The sequence below is a fragment of the Canis lupus genome, chromosome 25 (genome assembly GCF_011100685.1).
Source record: "Canis lupus familiaris isolate Mischka breed German Shepherd chromosome 25, alternate assembly UU_Cfam_GSD_1.0, whole genome shotgun sequence".
In the NCBI taxonomy this organism is placed as follows: Eukaryota; Metazoa; Chordata; class Mammalia; order Carnivora; family Canidae; genus Canis; species Canis lupus.
Window position 1 is genome coordinate 46559926 of NC_049246.1, and position 13574 is coordinate 46573499.

Below are 13574 nucleotides of genomic sequence, written 5' to 3' on the forward strand. Positions count from 1 at the left end.
GAATATATATTTAAAATAGTTCCAACAAATCAATTTGACAAAAGACCGACAACTCAAGAACCAGAAGGGATAAAGACAGAAACACATATCATGGCAGAGAAAAGGCAATAAAATACACGATTATAAAAACATGAAAAGGTGTCCAACTTGACTTTTTGAAAATGCACCTAAACAAAAATAGACTTTTTTCAGGAATTCATGCTGTTTATATGAGTTGAATTGTGTTTCCCCCAGATCCACATGCTGACGCCCTAAGCCCCAGTAGCTCAGAACGTGATCCTATGTGGAGATAGGGTCTTTCAGGAGGTAATGAAGCTAAAAATGAGGTCATTAGGCAGGGCCTCAATCCAATCTGACTGGTGTCCTCCTGAGAAGAGGAGATTAGGACACAGACGCGTACAGAAGGAAGACCATCTGAGGGCTGAGTGGGGAGACAGCCATCCCTACACCAGGGAGAGACAGAGAGGCCTCCGGAGACGCCAGCCCTGCCGACCCTGGACCTCAGACTTGCAGCCCCAGAGCTGTGAGGACACGTTTCCGTTGTTAAAGCAGCCCGCTCTGTGGTCCTTTGTTACGACACCCCAAGAGGCCTACTGTACATGGGAACCAGGAAAGAGACATTAAATACATCCAGACGGTTGCCTGGGGGAGGACAGAGAGGGAGGAGTCGAAATGGGATCGCAGGAGCAGCCGAAGAAGCACCTCGCGGGAGCCTGTAGCGAAGTTGTGCCCCGAACTGAGAAGAGCCATTAACTCAACCCTCCTGCCCTGAGAGTAAGAACCAGAAAGAAAGGAAATGATAACCGAGGGCCCGGCCAGTACCGACACAAGCTGGGCCCCCAGCCACCCTCTTCAGCCGTCCACGCGGACCTCTTGACCTGTTGCACATCCCGCGTGGGCAGGTGTCTTCTTCCTCCTTTGGGATCCCAGAAGCCCCGGTCGTGTCCTCCCTCAGGAGTACAGGGTCTCCCTGTCCCCAGTTCCCCTCTTCCTAAACACGAATCAAGGTGATTTACAAACCACTCATGATCCGCAACATAAGATTAAATATTTGAAGAAGTTAGAGCATTGGGAAAGCGGGTCCAGGGAGATGATGCAGATGATGGCACACGCCCTAGCGCGTTGGCAGAGGTGGCCGCCGGTTTAGCTCTGAGCTTTCAGCAACAAAAAGAGGAGAAAAATGTCACTGCACGTACAATAAAAATCTACCAGTCAGCAGGGCAAATCCAGCCTGGTGTTTCGGTCACTAGTTGTAACTCCGTGAGACAGAAATAGGGCTTTTTCTTGCTTTCATCAACATCTCATAACGTATATTGTCGAGTCTGCCTTTCATCCCTTAATGTTACCTTGAACAGAATCCCAAACTTTCTAGATATTTCTGCTCCTTGAAACTAACGCCACTTCAAGGCGTCAGTATCTAGCGGGACTCGCATCTCCTACCCTCCCCTGAGCAAATGTAAGTATGTGCCTACGGTTCTTACAAGCGTCCCGGACAGAAAGACTGTGTAACAACGTTCACAAATTACGAAACATGCAATGCCCTTGACCGTAAATTCTGTGATTGATTCTGAAGGATCTTTCTCGATTTTTGGTGAACTCATAACCACGGCCAACCTATGGCTGCAACGGACGAAGGAACGCAGTTGGGAGACAAATGACATTTTGATATCGTGAAGACAATTAACTCATAAGACAAAAACGAAACAATGAAGTTGTGTGTAGACACTTGTTTATCACTGGTGTGAGCATCATTGTTGCCAAATGGGGTAGTACTTTTAAACACTTGGACAGGGGCACTGGGTGGCTCAGTCATTTAAGCGTCTGCCTTCAGCTGGGGTCGTGATCCGGGGTCCTGGGGTCGAGCCCCGAGTCAGGCTCCTTGCTCCGCAGGGAGTCTGCTTTTCCCTCTTCCTCTGCCCCTTCTCTCGCTCGTGCTCTCTCTCTCTCTCTTTCTTGCTCACTCTCTCATTCTCAAATAAATAAATAAAATCTTTTTAAAAAATTCATGAACACTTGCAGAAAATGTCCTCACTTTTTTGGCGCTCTTTATAACATAGTGGCCGTACACCTGCCCGCTTTCAGACCTAAGTGGCATTATTAACATTTTCTCCATCAATTTAAGTCTAGACAACTAACACAACAGTAAATGAAGCCCCAGTGTGTAGCACTTGACAACGTCCGTGGTGTGAAGATCCCTCCTCCCATGGTCAACCTGACATCCCTGAACATGCCATCGGGGAGGGGTGGGTGGTAGGGCGCCGTATACAGCTTTCCATCACAGAGATGTGTGGTATCTATTGTTAGGCATTACGAGATAACAGGAAAATGAAATAAGGTAATCAGGGTAATGAGTTTTGAGTATTCATTGCCTTTGTTTTCCAACAAGCTTTGTTTCATGGTGAATGTATACAATTTCCTTTTTAACGGGGGCTGCGGTTAACAACCGGCTCAGGAATTTCAAAATTCCTAAAAATCTCACCGCCGATTCTCACCAGCCGATCCAGCCGAGCAAGACATGCGTTGCTGTGGCAGCTGTGCTCCCAGTCCCTCCCAGGGGGAGTGGTCGTGTCCACAGCCCCGCTGCCCGCAGGCCAGGGGACCGTCCTGGTGCCGTGTGACTGCCCAGGGCCAGAGCTGATCGGGTCAGACTAAGCCCACGTGACCCAAGAGGATCGGTCCCTAGAGAGACAGACTGACAGCCTCTCTGCTCCTCGGGATGAGAACCAGGATCCAGAGAAAGTGGCCGGCGGGGAGCGGAAGGGAAGGACACCCACAGACCGAGATGAGCGCGGCGACGGCAAAAGGCCAGTATTTGGAACAAAGTGTCAGACACTATGCCAAGGTCCCAAAGCCACCTTCCTGGGCATTCAGAGGTCCCCCCGGTATTCATCTGCTTCTTCATCTCTGAGCTAGAAACAAGCCAAATCTAAGACGGTTGTCGCGTCATTCACTGGAACCTCAGGCTGCCTGAGCACGGCCCGGCCACAGGCGGCTGCCACGGCCCTGCGAGGGGGAGCAGGCTCGGTCCCCACAGCTTGACGATCCGTGGGCCGCCGCGCGGGGCAGAGACAGGGTGTGACCGCCGACTCGGAGCAAACAGACGTGGCCCAGGGGCAAGGGCAGGGCCGGGCCAGCTGCAGGAGCACAGAGCTGTCGCTGAGCCATCAGGAGCAGGCCCCTGACCATCCGTTTCGATGCTGAAGCCCGGGACCATGGTGTCAGGGCGGCGCAGCCACGGTCTCCGGTTCTGCGGCAGAAATGCCACGTGTCACTCGGGCCTCCCGCTTCCCTCCGTTGGGTTAATACTTCAAATAACACCTCGCATATTTACCTCTTTTTTTCTGAGAATATTTAAGTCTCTGAGCGAAGTTCAATTGTACAAGACAGTGTTATCAACTGACGTCACCATGATCTTATGTATTTTTTAAATGTCCAGAATGAGATTTTTTAAAATTTTTTTTTAATTGCTTGAAACTGCAGCCAGAACTTCAGGGCTGCCTCCTTACAGAAGCTGTTCCCCGACTTTGCAGAGATGAAGCTTGGCGAGATGCTCAAAGACCCGAAAAAGGATCAGTTGGGAAGGCTAAGGGCAGAGCATTCTGGAATGTTCTGGAAGGTGATTTGGGCCAACAAATTTGGTGCACCCACGTGGGCATGGCACCTGGTTGGGGGTGGGCGGGTGGGTGATGCTCAAACACAAAGCAGCCGTGGCAGGGGTGAACACACTGGTGTCAGGGTGCCGACGCCAAGGAGAGGGCAGCCGCCGGTGAGACAGGTCCTCTCTGGGCTCCAGACAGGTGTGTGCCCAGGAGCCCACACAGATGCCCACGATGGAGGGGGGAGGCCGGAGTTGACAGAAGCAGCAGGAGTGGCTGAAAAGAAAGCCAAGCGTATTTATTTCTCATGTTTAAAGTAACTACTGCACATCTTACAAAACTTTGACAATACCGAAAAATACAAATAAAGGAAAGAAACATCACCTGAGTCACCACTCGACAATGCTGGCAAGATGTTCTCTCCTGCCTTGTGATCTGCACCGTGGGTGCGTGGGAGATCCTCGGGAGATTCTACAAGCCTGCTCTCGAACACTTAAAACAGCAACATAAGCATTTTCCCAAATGCTTGTCATCCCAAGACCATCGTAGGAGAAAACCGAGATTTGCTTTGGAAGAAAGAGGTTGATGAATTGAAGTAGACACTAATTGCAGAGATAACCCGCGAGCGTCTTCGGCGGAGGCAGGTGCGAGTCTCAAAGGACAAAACCCAACAGTAGCTACAGCGAAGGCCGTTGGACGTTCCCCACAAACGGGAAATTGTGGCTCGTGCTACGGCTGCATAAAACCTTTTAAAATCCTAAATTTTCCAGTCACGCATAGTCAGATCTCTCCGAACCCCTTGAGGAAACAAAGTCAATGGACTCTTTTTTTTTTTTTTTTTTAAGTCAATGGACTCTTATTTTAAAAAATGAATTTGGGGGATCCCTGGGTGGCTCAGCGGTTTCACACCTGCCTTTGGCCCAGGGCGCGATCCTGGAGTCCCGGGATCGGGTCCTACAACGGGGTCCCTGCATGGAGCCTGCTTCTCCCTCTGCCTATGTCTCTGCCTCTCTCTCTCTCTCTCTCTCTCTCTCTCTCTCTCTGTGTCTATCATAAATAAATAAAAATAAATCTTTAAAAATAAAAACTAAAAAATGAATTTGGGGCAGCCCTGGTGGCACAGCGGTTTAGGGCCGCCTTCAGCCCAGGGTGGGATCCTGGAGGCCCGGGATCGAGTCCCACGTCGGGTTCCCTGCATGGAGCCTGCTTCTCCCTCTGCCTGTGTCTCTGCCTCTCTCTATCTATGTCTCTCATGCATAAATAAATAAAATATTTTTAAAAATAAAAAATGAATTTGGAGGTTGGGAAAGAAAAGCAGATGATTTTCTTGGGGGAAAGAAAGGAGAGTTTATAAGATCCTGAAATTCGAACTTGGAATCATTAATCTCAAAGGGCAGAGAAGTCAAGGAAGTATGTGTGAGAGAAAAGTGCTTTGAACACGTAGATTATATTTCCATATCAGTCTGCTCGTATCACTCGCTTATTTATGCGTCACAAGAACTGTCCCAGGGAGGAGGCTTTGGTGGGAGGTTTGATGTACGGCTAGGTCACATGTGACAGCATCAGCGCAGGTAAAGCCTGTGATTTAATCACGCCAGCAGCTCGGTGCGTAAATTCACTCTGCCGTGACCCATGGAATTTATAACTGGAAGCCAATAAATGCAGTTCTCCACATCCAGGGTAAGCGTTACTGCGAATCTCCAAATGCCACAGGAAGTTCCCTTGTCCCTTTTATTAAGCAGACTCAGGCATTTATTTTTATTTTTATTTATTTATTTATTTTTTCAGACATTTATTTTTAAAGAGAGCGAGAACAATTGCATATTTAGTTTGCATCCTGTGGTTTGCATTTACGTTCTCTGGGTTCCCCTTAATTGTCTAGACCAGGCGTTGTTGCAAACTGAAGGCTTCACGTTCCCGAGAGCGTTTTGGCAAACAGATCGTAAGGACCTGTACTACGTTCTGTTGAAACTTGCGGCGGGTTCACACAACTTCTGGACAAGGCTCAATTATGGGATTTGGGGCTAACGAGAGTCTCATCCCCATACACAAATCCGATGCTCACATTCAAGGCCGTCGAAGTGGTTGGGCGTCAAGCCCAGCATGCCTTTGAGTCTACAACTTCACCCCTCAGTAGCTTTGCTGATGCAACTTCTCTTTTCCCTCTCCTACTCTTCAAATGTTCTCATATTTTTGCTTTATCTTCTCCCGACCTGGCCTCCCTGTCCCCCCCACCCCCATATCTAGGTCCCCACATTGCAGATGACGGAACAAGAAGGCAGCAGACTGGCTTATGGGGTGACTCTATGGCCTGGAGGGATTCCAGTCAGTTCTCATTCTTCATTGTCTTCACCGTCTGTAAAGTCACTGCAAACACGGGATGGATGAGTAACCACGTCATCGCCCGTGGTGAAGATCCTGTCGGCTTCTGGACACATTTTCCAACATTTCCGGCAACCAGTCAATACATAGTCTTGTTTTACGTGCGTTTATGTTTGGTTGTTTTTTATTTTTATTTTTATTTTTTTTAATATTTATTTATGAGAGACACACAGAGAGAGAGAGAGAGAGAGGCAGAGACACAGGCAGAGGGAGAAGCAGGCTCCATGCAAGGAGCCTGACATGGGACTCGATCCCGTGTCTCCAGGATCAGGCCCTGGGCTGAAGGCAGCACTAAGCCACTGAGCCACCTGGGCTGCCCTGGTTGTTTTTTTTAATAATTATTTATTTGTTTGAGAGACAGCGAGTGAGCCAGAGCAAGAAAGCACAGTGAGAGGCCGAGGGAGAGGCTGATTCTCTGCTGAGCAGGGAGCCCGACCCAGGACTCGATCCCAGGACCCTGGGATCATGCATGACCTAAGCCAAAGGCAGACACTGACCGACTGAGACCCCAGGCTCCCCTGTGTGCGTTTATGTTTAAAGACAACTTATTTAATATGTACGTGGATTCTTTAGCGCTGAACTCCGAGCCAGCAGCGCTGTCACTCATGCCTGAGCCACACTGAGCTGATGCTCCTGTTTCCTCCATGAGGCACATCTTGGCCTCCTTGCACGGAGGAGCACCAGGCCGCACCTCAGCTCTGTGCATAGAGGCTGCTTTAAACAGCAAAACCATGGACAAAAAAAGCATAAAAACGTGAAAAACGTGGCACTGAAGGAACTATGAAGAGGACACTTGTCTACAGCATGACAGCAGGAGCCGGAAGGCCGAATGTCACCTTGTTCCACCTCACCTGGGAACAGATGGGCAGGTGAGTGAGTGACTCAGATTTTTCAAGGCTCTGTTCATGTCTGCCAATGACCCCAAAAGCACCGGGAGCACCAATTTGGGGCTTTCCAATAAATTTTAACAGGGAGGCACATTTGCAAATCGTAGGCTTCAAATAATAAGGATGGTCTGTATTTTGTTTTCTGTATTTTGTCTCGGTTTTTCTTATTTGCAAAATATACTGGGGGAGGAGGTAGCAGGGAAGGTATGGGCTGGTTTTCATTTTTATTTTTATTTTTATTTATTATTTTTTTTTATTTATGATAGTCAGAGAGAGAGAGAGAGAGAGGCAGAGACACAGGCAGAGGGAGAAGCAGGCTCCATGCACCGGGAGCCCGATGTGGGGTTTGATCCTGGGTCTCCAGGATCGTGCCCTGGGTCAAAGGCAGGCGCCAAACCACTGCGCCACCCAGGGATCCCCTGGGCTGGTTTTCAAATCATGCCACCACCACCCCCACCCCAGGAACCCCAGGAATTAGGGGCTGGGCCTCAGAGCTGGGGTGCAGGGAAGGCAGGGCCGCTTCTCCCTTACTTCCTCTGGTCACAGGACTGCTCCTCCCTCACTGCACCATCCGCCGCCACGGAACACAGACGTGTTGCACACGCGGCCAGCCCCGAGCGGGCCGTCTGACCCCTCTGCCCCCCGGGGACTCACTGGGGACCTGGCCTCCCTCTCCAGCCTCAGCAATAAGCCCCTCCGGTGCGGAAGAGGAACCCCGGGGTGCAAAGCCGCTCCTGTTTCCCCTGGACGGGCCCGCAGCATCCCAGGGCATGAGCCTCCTCCTGCCTGGGGACTGACATGGTCACCGGGGACAACAGAGCCAAGAGGCGGGAGAGGGGGAAGGTGCTTTCCAACCACATTTCACCTCTTTTTGTCTTATTTGGAAGAGCAGAAGGATAAAGGATTTCCTTACCTCTGTCATTAAAATCATATGAATCTGATTTCTCCTTATAAATCGTGATTGATCCGGGGCTCCTGGGTGGCTCAGTGGCTGAGTGTCTGCCTTTGGCTCAGGACGTGATCCCCGGGTCCTGCAGTCTGCTTCTCCCTCTGCCTATGTCTCTGCCTCTGTGTGTGTGTCTTTTATGAATAAATAAATAAAATCCTTAAAAAAATAATTATCCCCAAACCCATAATGAATTGTATGTCTTTTACAGATTCAGACATTGCAATTCAAGAGAGGGCAAGTGACTTGCCCAGGGTCACCCAGCTCAGAGATGACGGACAGAGCCAGGACTGGAAACCAGGCCCGCCAGACTGCAAAGCTCACAGGCTGCAGCTCCCCCTCCGAGGGGCCCTGATGGGGAACCAGGGAGAGAATCCTGGTTCTCACCCTGGCTCAGCTGCATGGATCGTAGTTCCCAGAAGCCAAAGCTGTATCTTCATGTTCACAAATAGGTCGCCTGTGTTCTTGTTGGGTGCAGCAGGCAGGGCCTGGGGGCTTTCGGGAAGCAGGTGGGCTCTGCAGGTAGCCTGAGCAGATGGGAGATAAGGATGGGGAATGGGGGGTTGGAGACAGGTTAGCAGGCAGAGTGTAGACCTGGGTTGTCTACACTGGCATATAGACCACTGGCTCCCTGGGGCTGCTGAGCACGTGGCGTGTGTGAGCCCACGTCAGGCTGTGCTGTCTGTGTGGCATACACGTGAGGCCCGGCAAAGAGAATGCCAAGTGTCTCATTGGCACTGATCATATGCTGACATGACAACATGTGGGATACAGTGGGTGAAATAGAATGGATTTTAAGAGTAATTCCACCAGTTTCTCTTACAGTTTTAATGCAGCTACCAAGACATTTTTAAACTGCATGCGTGGACTCCATCTGAGGCCCACGTTCTGTCTCTACTGGGCAGAGACTGGGCCAGAGAAATGCCCCGAAGCAAGTTACCAAAACCACCACCAGAACCTTCCGAGGCTCAGTAGGTTACATGCCACAGGAAGAGAAAATCTGAGAAGGAGGAACCTTCAGGATGGACTAGATGCTTTTATGAAATCCTAACTATCTAGATGGAGTGTTCGATTTCTTAGGCTCTAAGGCTATGAGTAAGACTCTGTAGCAATAGAATGAAATAGGATGAAATGCATGATTAACTTCGGAAGCTAATTAAAGCCGTGAGGTAATGGGCCTGATGGTGGGGCCTTGCAGCGCCTTGGCTCTCTCTCCTGGTTCCTGCAGGCCCGACCCCCATCCCGCAGGTGCACTCCCGCAGGTGGAGCGGGCGGGGCCTCCACCCCCGAGGTACTGGCAGGGCCGAGAGTGGAGAGAAGCCAGGGTGTCAGCTCTCTGGGCCACGCCGTGCTGGGCTGCGGGTTGGCCTTGCTGTGGCCCTTGCCAAGCCCACGGCTCCTGCCAGATGGCCACTCCACAGCCGCGGCCCGCTCCCAGGACCAGTCCCTCCCCAGCCCCAGGGAGCTCCACGGTGCCCCGTGGCTTTCCCGGAAACCTGCCCTCTCCTGTGGACAACCCGCTCTTGGCTGATCCCTTTTGAGTGTACCCGGCGGTCCCCGCGCCCGCCCCCGCCCTGCTGCTGCCACCCCCCAGCGGATGCAGAGCGCAGCATGACAAACAGCACCTGGCGGGGAACCCAGCTGCGCCCCGCAAAAGCGAAGGCAAAACTAAGACACCAACAGGCAAGGACCTCAGGGCAACCGGAGAGACTCCCATGCAGAGTCCACGCGGGGATGGGGCACAGAGGACGTGGAAGGGGCCAGGGGATGAGAGCAGTTTGCAGCCCAGCTGTGTGACCCTTTGCACACTTCCTGACCACCCAGCCCCACCTTCCTCATCTGTGAGGTGAGCAATGTCCCCCCCCACACACACACACACATGGTTGAGAGGATCAGTCGAATGCATGCCGGGCCCAGGAGGAGAGACTGCCAATAGCCAGTTCAGGGCTGGTGGCAGGTAAGAGAACCCCTGGGGGACATCGGCCCTCCTACCAAACTTGAGTCAGGAGAAGCAGCTGGGACCTGGCCCCTCGTCCTCAGCGACCTCCCGGCCTCCGTCTGTCCCCTCCACTCTGGAGCAGGGCGAGCTGTTGGGGACCTTCCCCAGCCCTCCCCAACCTGGGGCCTCAGGGAAAGCATGAGCAAGAGCTGAGGAATGGGAGGCTACAGCCGCTGGGACAGGTGTCCCCTCTGCCACCAGCTGGAGAGCTTCGGGCTAACCGGCGCTGGGAGTCTCCCCCTCCGCCCCACCTGCCTGATCTGCACCTCGGCCCACGGTGTCCTGTGGCTTCCTGTCCCTCACCGGGTACCTGGGGGTTTCATCTGCTCAGCGCCCTGTGCCCTCTGCATCCTGCGCTCCCAGACCTGCTAAGGTCCCCGCACTCCCCACTGGCTCAGCAGCACGTCCCCACCCCCCTCCCTTGACTGGCAGCCGCCCCCCCCCTCAGCCTGAGATCCCTGCAGCCACCCAAGGGGTGGAGGTTAATGTCTCAGCGACCCCAACCCCTTCACTCTGGGTTGAGAGCTGGTTTGGACACAGCCGACCCAGTATCCTTCCTGCCACCGTGGGACCCGCCTGACCAGCCTCTGCCCTGTGCCATCCAGGGAGTTGGGGGCCCCCCAGGAACTGGCTTGAGAGCATCAGAGCCTGAGCCGCCCATCCCCTCTTGCTGCTGGGGCTGGGTACCCGGGCCTCGACCTGCTGACCCGCCATCACCCAGGTCCCCGTGAGCCTCACCCTCCTCGTCTTCCCCAACTGGCCTCCCACTCTTCAGAGCACTGTGCCTGGTGCTCCACACAGACCCACGCCAGCAACTCTCCATCTGCTTCCTCCTCCCCTCCCCACCCTCCCCCCTCCCCCCTCCCCTCCCTCCGTCCCTCCCCCTCCTCCTTCCCTCCTTCCCTCCTCCCCCCTTCCTCTTCCTACCCTCCTCCTCCCCTCCTCCTTCCCTCCCTCCTCCTCTCTTCCTCCCCTCCTGCTCCCTTTCTCTGCCCACCTTCCCCTTCCCCTCCTTCCTTCCCTCCCTCCTCTCCTCCTTCCCACCCTCCTCCTCTCCCTCTCCCCTCCAGCTCCCTTTCTCTGCCCACCCTCCTCCTCTCCTCCTCCCCTCCTCCTCCCTTCCTCTTCCCCTCCCTCCTCCCCTCCCTAATGCCGATTATTATCACCCTTCTTTGTCCAAACCCCTCACACTGAGACTAAGCAAGGGGACCCTCACCTTTTGTGGTCATTCTGGTGATTCGCCTAAACAAAGAGCAAAGAGGAAATGCCGCGTTCTCGCCGGGCCAGAGCACTGTCACACAACGAACAGATTTCGCAATTATCGGTGCCCCTTTGCAGCCCTTGTCACATGGTCTCCGTGGCTGTCCTGCTTTCTGCCGAAGCCCCAGCACAAGCCACGGTGACTCACGCGGCAGACAATCTATTTATATCTGTTAAATGAGTAAATGGACGCTTTAAGATGAATCCGTGTAACCTGCCAGAATTATTAGAAAAGAAATGCCAAGCCCATGCCCACGGGATGACAGATGATCAGCCGCATCCTCTACTGGGCCAGGAAGCACGGATCTGGCCGTTTGTGCAGCTGAATCCCACTGGCATCAATCAGTGTCATCTGCTCTCATTTCTTATGGGTCTCGTGAGCTCTAAACAGCCTCACTTAATCTCATTTTAAATCAGTGTGCAGTCTTATTAAGAACAGAGACCTAACGTTTATGAAGTGCATAACTCTGCCCCATCCTGCTCTTGGCGTGATGCCTCGGAACAGAATCGGGCCTCCAGTGCTGACATTCCCGTCTGCAAGGCCCACCCTACCCGCTCGCCGCAGGCTCAGCCCTCTTGCGTGGTGGCGAGGACGGGAGGGCTGTGGGGGCTGCCCGCGTGGCTCCAAACTCCATGCTCTTGGGGGCCCGGGGGCCCTCCGTGCACAAAGGCAAGCAGGACAGGTGATTCGTGCTGGTTCCATCCCGTTGGCAGGAAATCAGCGGCAGGAAGGCACGAGGGCCGGAGCTCAGTCTGGTCCCAACCAGCCCCCTGGTCTCGCCCCGAACTAGCACCTTCTCCCATCTCCACTCGGACTCTCACTGCCCCGCATGACCAAAACCACAGTCACTTCCCCTTCATCGTCTCTATGTGTCTGAACGCCATGGTGATGGAGACACATGTTTGCTAATCAAGGTAGATTTGTCTTATTCTGTGGAATCAGTACATTTTATTTCAACCAACAGAACTTTTTTTCCCCTTCAAAGATTTTCTTTATTTATTCATGAGAGACACAGAGAGGCAGAGACACAGGCAGAGGGAGAAGCAGTCTCCATGCAGGGAGCCTGATGTGGGACTCGATCCCAGGACCCGGGATCACGCCCTGAGCTGAAGGCAGATGCTCAGCTGCAGAGCCATCCGGGCGTCCTTCAACCAACAGAACTTAATGTTAAAAATATTCCCAACTTTGCACGAACACATTCCACCTTCGGTAACATAACTTGTTTGATACGACACGTTTCTCCCCCGGTTCATGTCATCATGTAGTAAGAGGCTGTAGTTGAAGCCAGGGGTGGGTGGGGTGGGATGGGATGAGGGGCATTTTGACATGCCCGGCCTCCCCCCACCCTTGGGTCGGCCCCTGATCTCTGCAGATCTGCGTGCTACATGGAGCATTGACTAGATACCATTTGCCGGTCTTTTTTTAAGTTTCTTTACTTATAATCTCTACACCCAACATGGGGCTCAAACTCACAATCCCAAGATCAAGAGTCACAACCATTTGCCAGTCATTTCCAATCAACAGGAGTAGAACCCGGAACGATAACTGTTGATAACATTTTTCATATCAGATATTGTATGAGCTTGTTTGAGCTTAAACAACAGACATTACTTCCTCACGGTTCTAGAGGGTGGAAGTCCAAGATCAAGGTACTGGCAGCGTTGCTGTGTCCCGAAGCCTCTCTCCTAGGGTCCGGATGGGCATCTTCTCACCGTGTCCCCATATGGCCTTTCCTCTATATGTGTGCATCCCAGCATCTCTCTCTGGACGTCCAAATATCCTCTTCTTATAAGGACACCAGTCAAATTGGACTAAGATCCACTCTAATGACCTTGTAATAACTGAATTAGCTCCTGAAAGACCCCATCTCCAAATACTGTCACACCGTGAGATACTGGGGGTTAGGACATCAACATACAAATTTTGAGAGGACATAATTCAGCCCCTAAGAGATATGGGATCATACACTTCCGTGGTTGCATATACTGGTTTACACTTCCAAATTGCACACCCATGAGCAAATTTCTTGACCCTACTGAACCTCAAATTCCACATCTTCCAAATATAAGTGATGATCATTGTCCCTTAAGACATAAGTAAGCATTCAATGAGATAACGTGGGCAAAGTGTTCAGCACAGTGAGTGGCACATAGTAGGTGCTCACGTAGCAGAAGTCTCCTTCCCTTCCATCCTTTCCTTCCCTTCTCTGTATCTGCAGGCCAGAGCCTTGCCTGAAATTTCACAAAGAGGAGTAAGTGTTCCTTATAATGGTGACAACACTTGGCATGGCTCATAGGCCTCCAGATCTCTTGGTCACCAACCATAGTAGGTCCCCACCAGCTTTGTTGAGCTTCTTCTGGTCCAGGCCTGTGGAGGCTCAGAGGGAAGTTGCTAGACTTTATTATGGTTAAGAAACCTGTGTTTACATTCTGGGTCTAAAGAGAAAATACAAGCATTATTTTAATGTCTTGTTATAAAATGCTTGATGCTGAAATGTCTTGCC

At 52.1% G+C, this 13574-nt stretch overlaps 1 long non-coding RNA gene across 2 annotated transcripts; it reads right to left on the minus strand.

The window, feature by feature from the left end:
- Positions 1-3684: 3684 nt before the first annotated feature.
- On the minus strand, positions 3685-11258 carry LOC119865970. Of its 2 annotated transcripts, XR_005378863.1 has the most exons (4): positions 11027-11258; positions 7779-8338; positions 3981-4162; positions 3685-3872 (listed from the first exon to the last, which is right to left on the minus strand). It is a non-coding gene; the product is annotated as an uncharacterized LOC119865970 (long non-coding RNA). The 2 variants fall into 2 exon arrangements; XR_005378864.1 differs by lacking the exons at positions 3685-3872; positions 3981-4162 and adding an exon at positions 6238-6829.
- Between the last annotated feature and the right edge of the window lie 2316 nt (positions 11259-13574).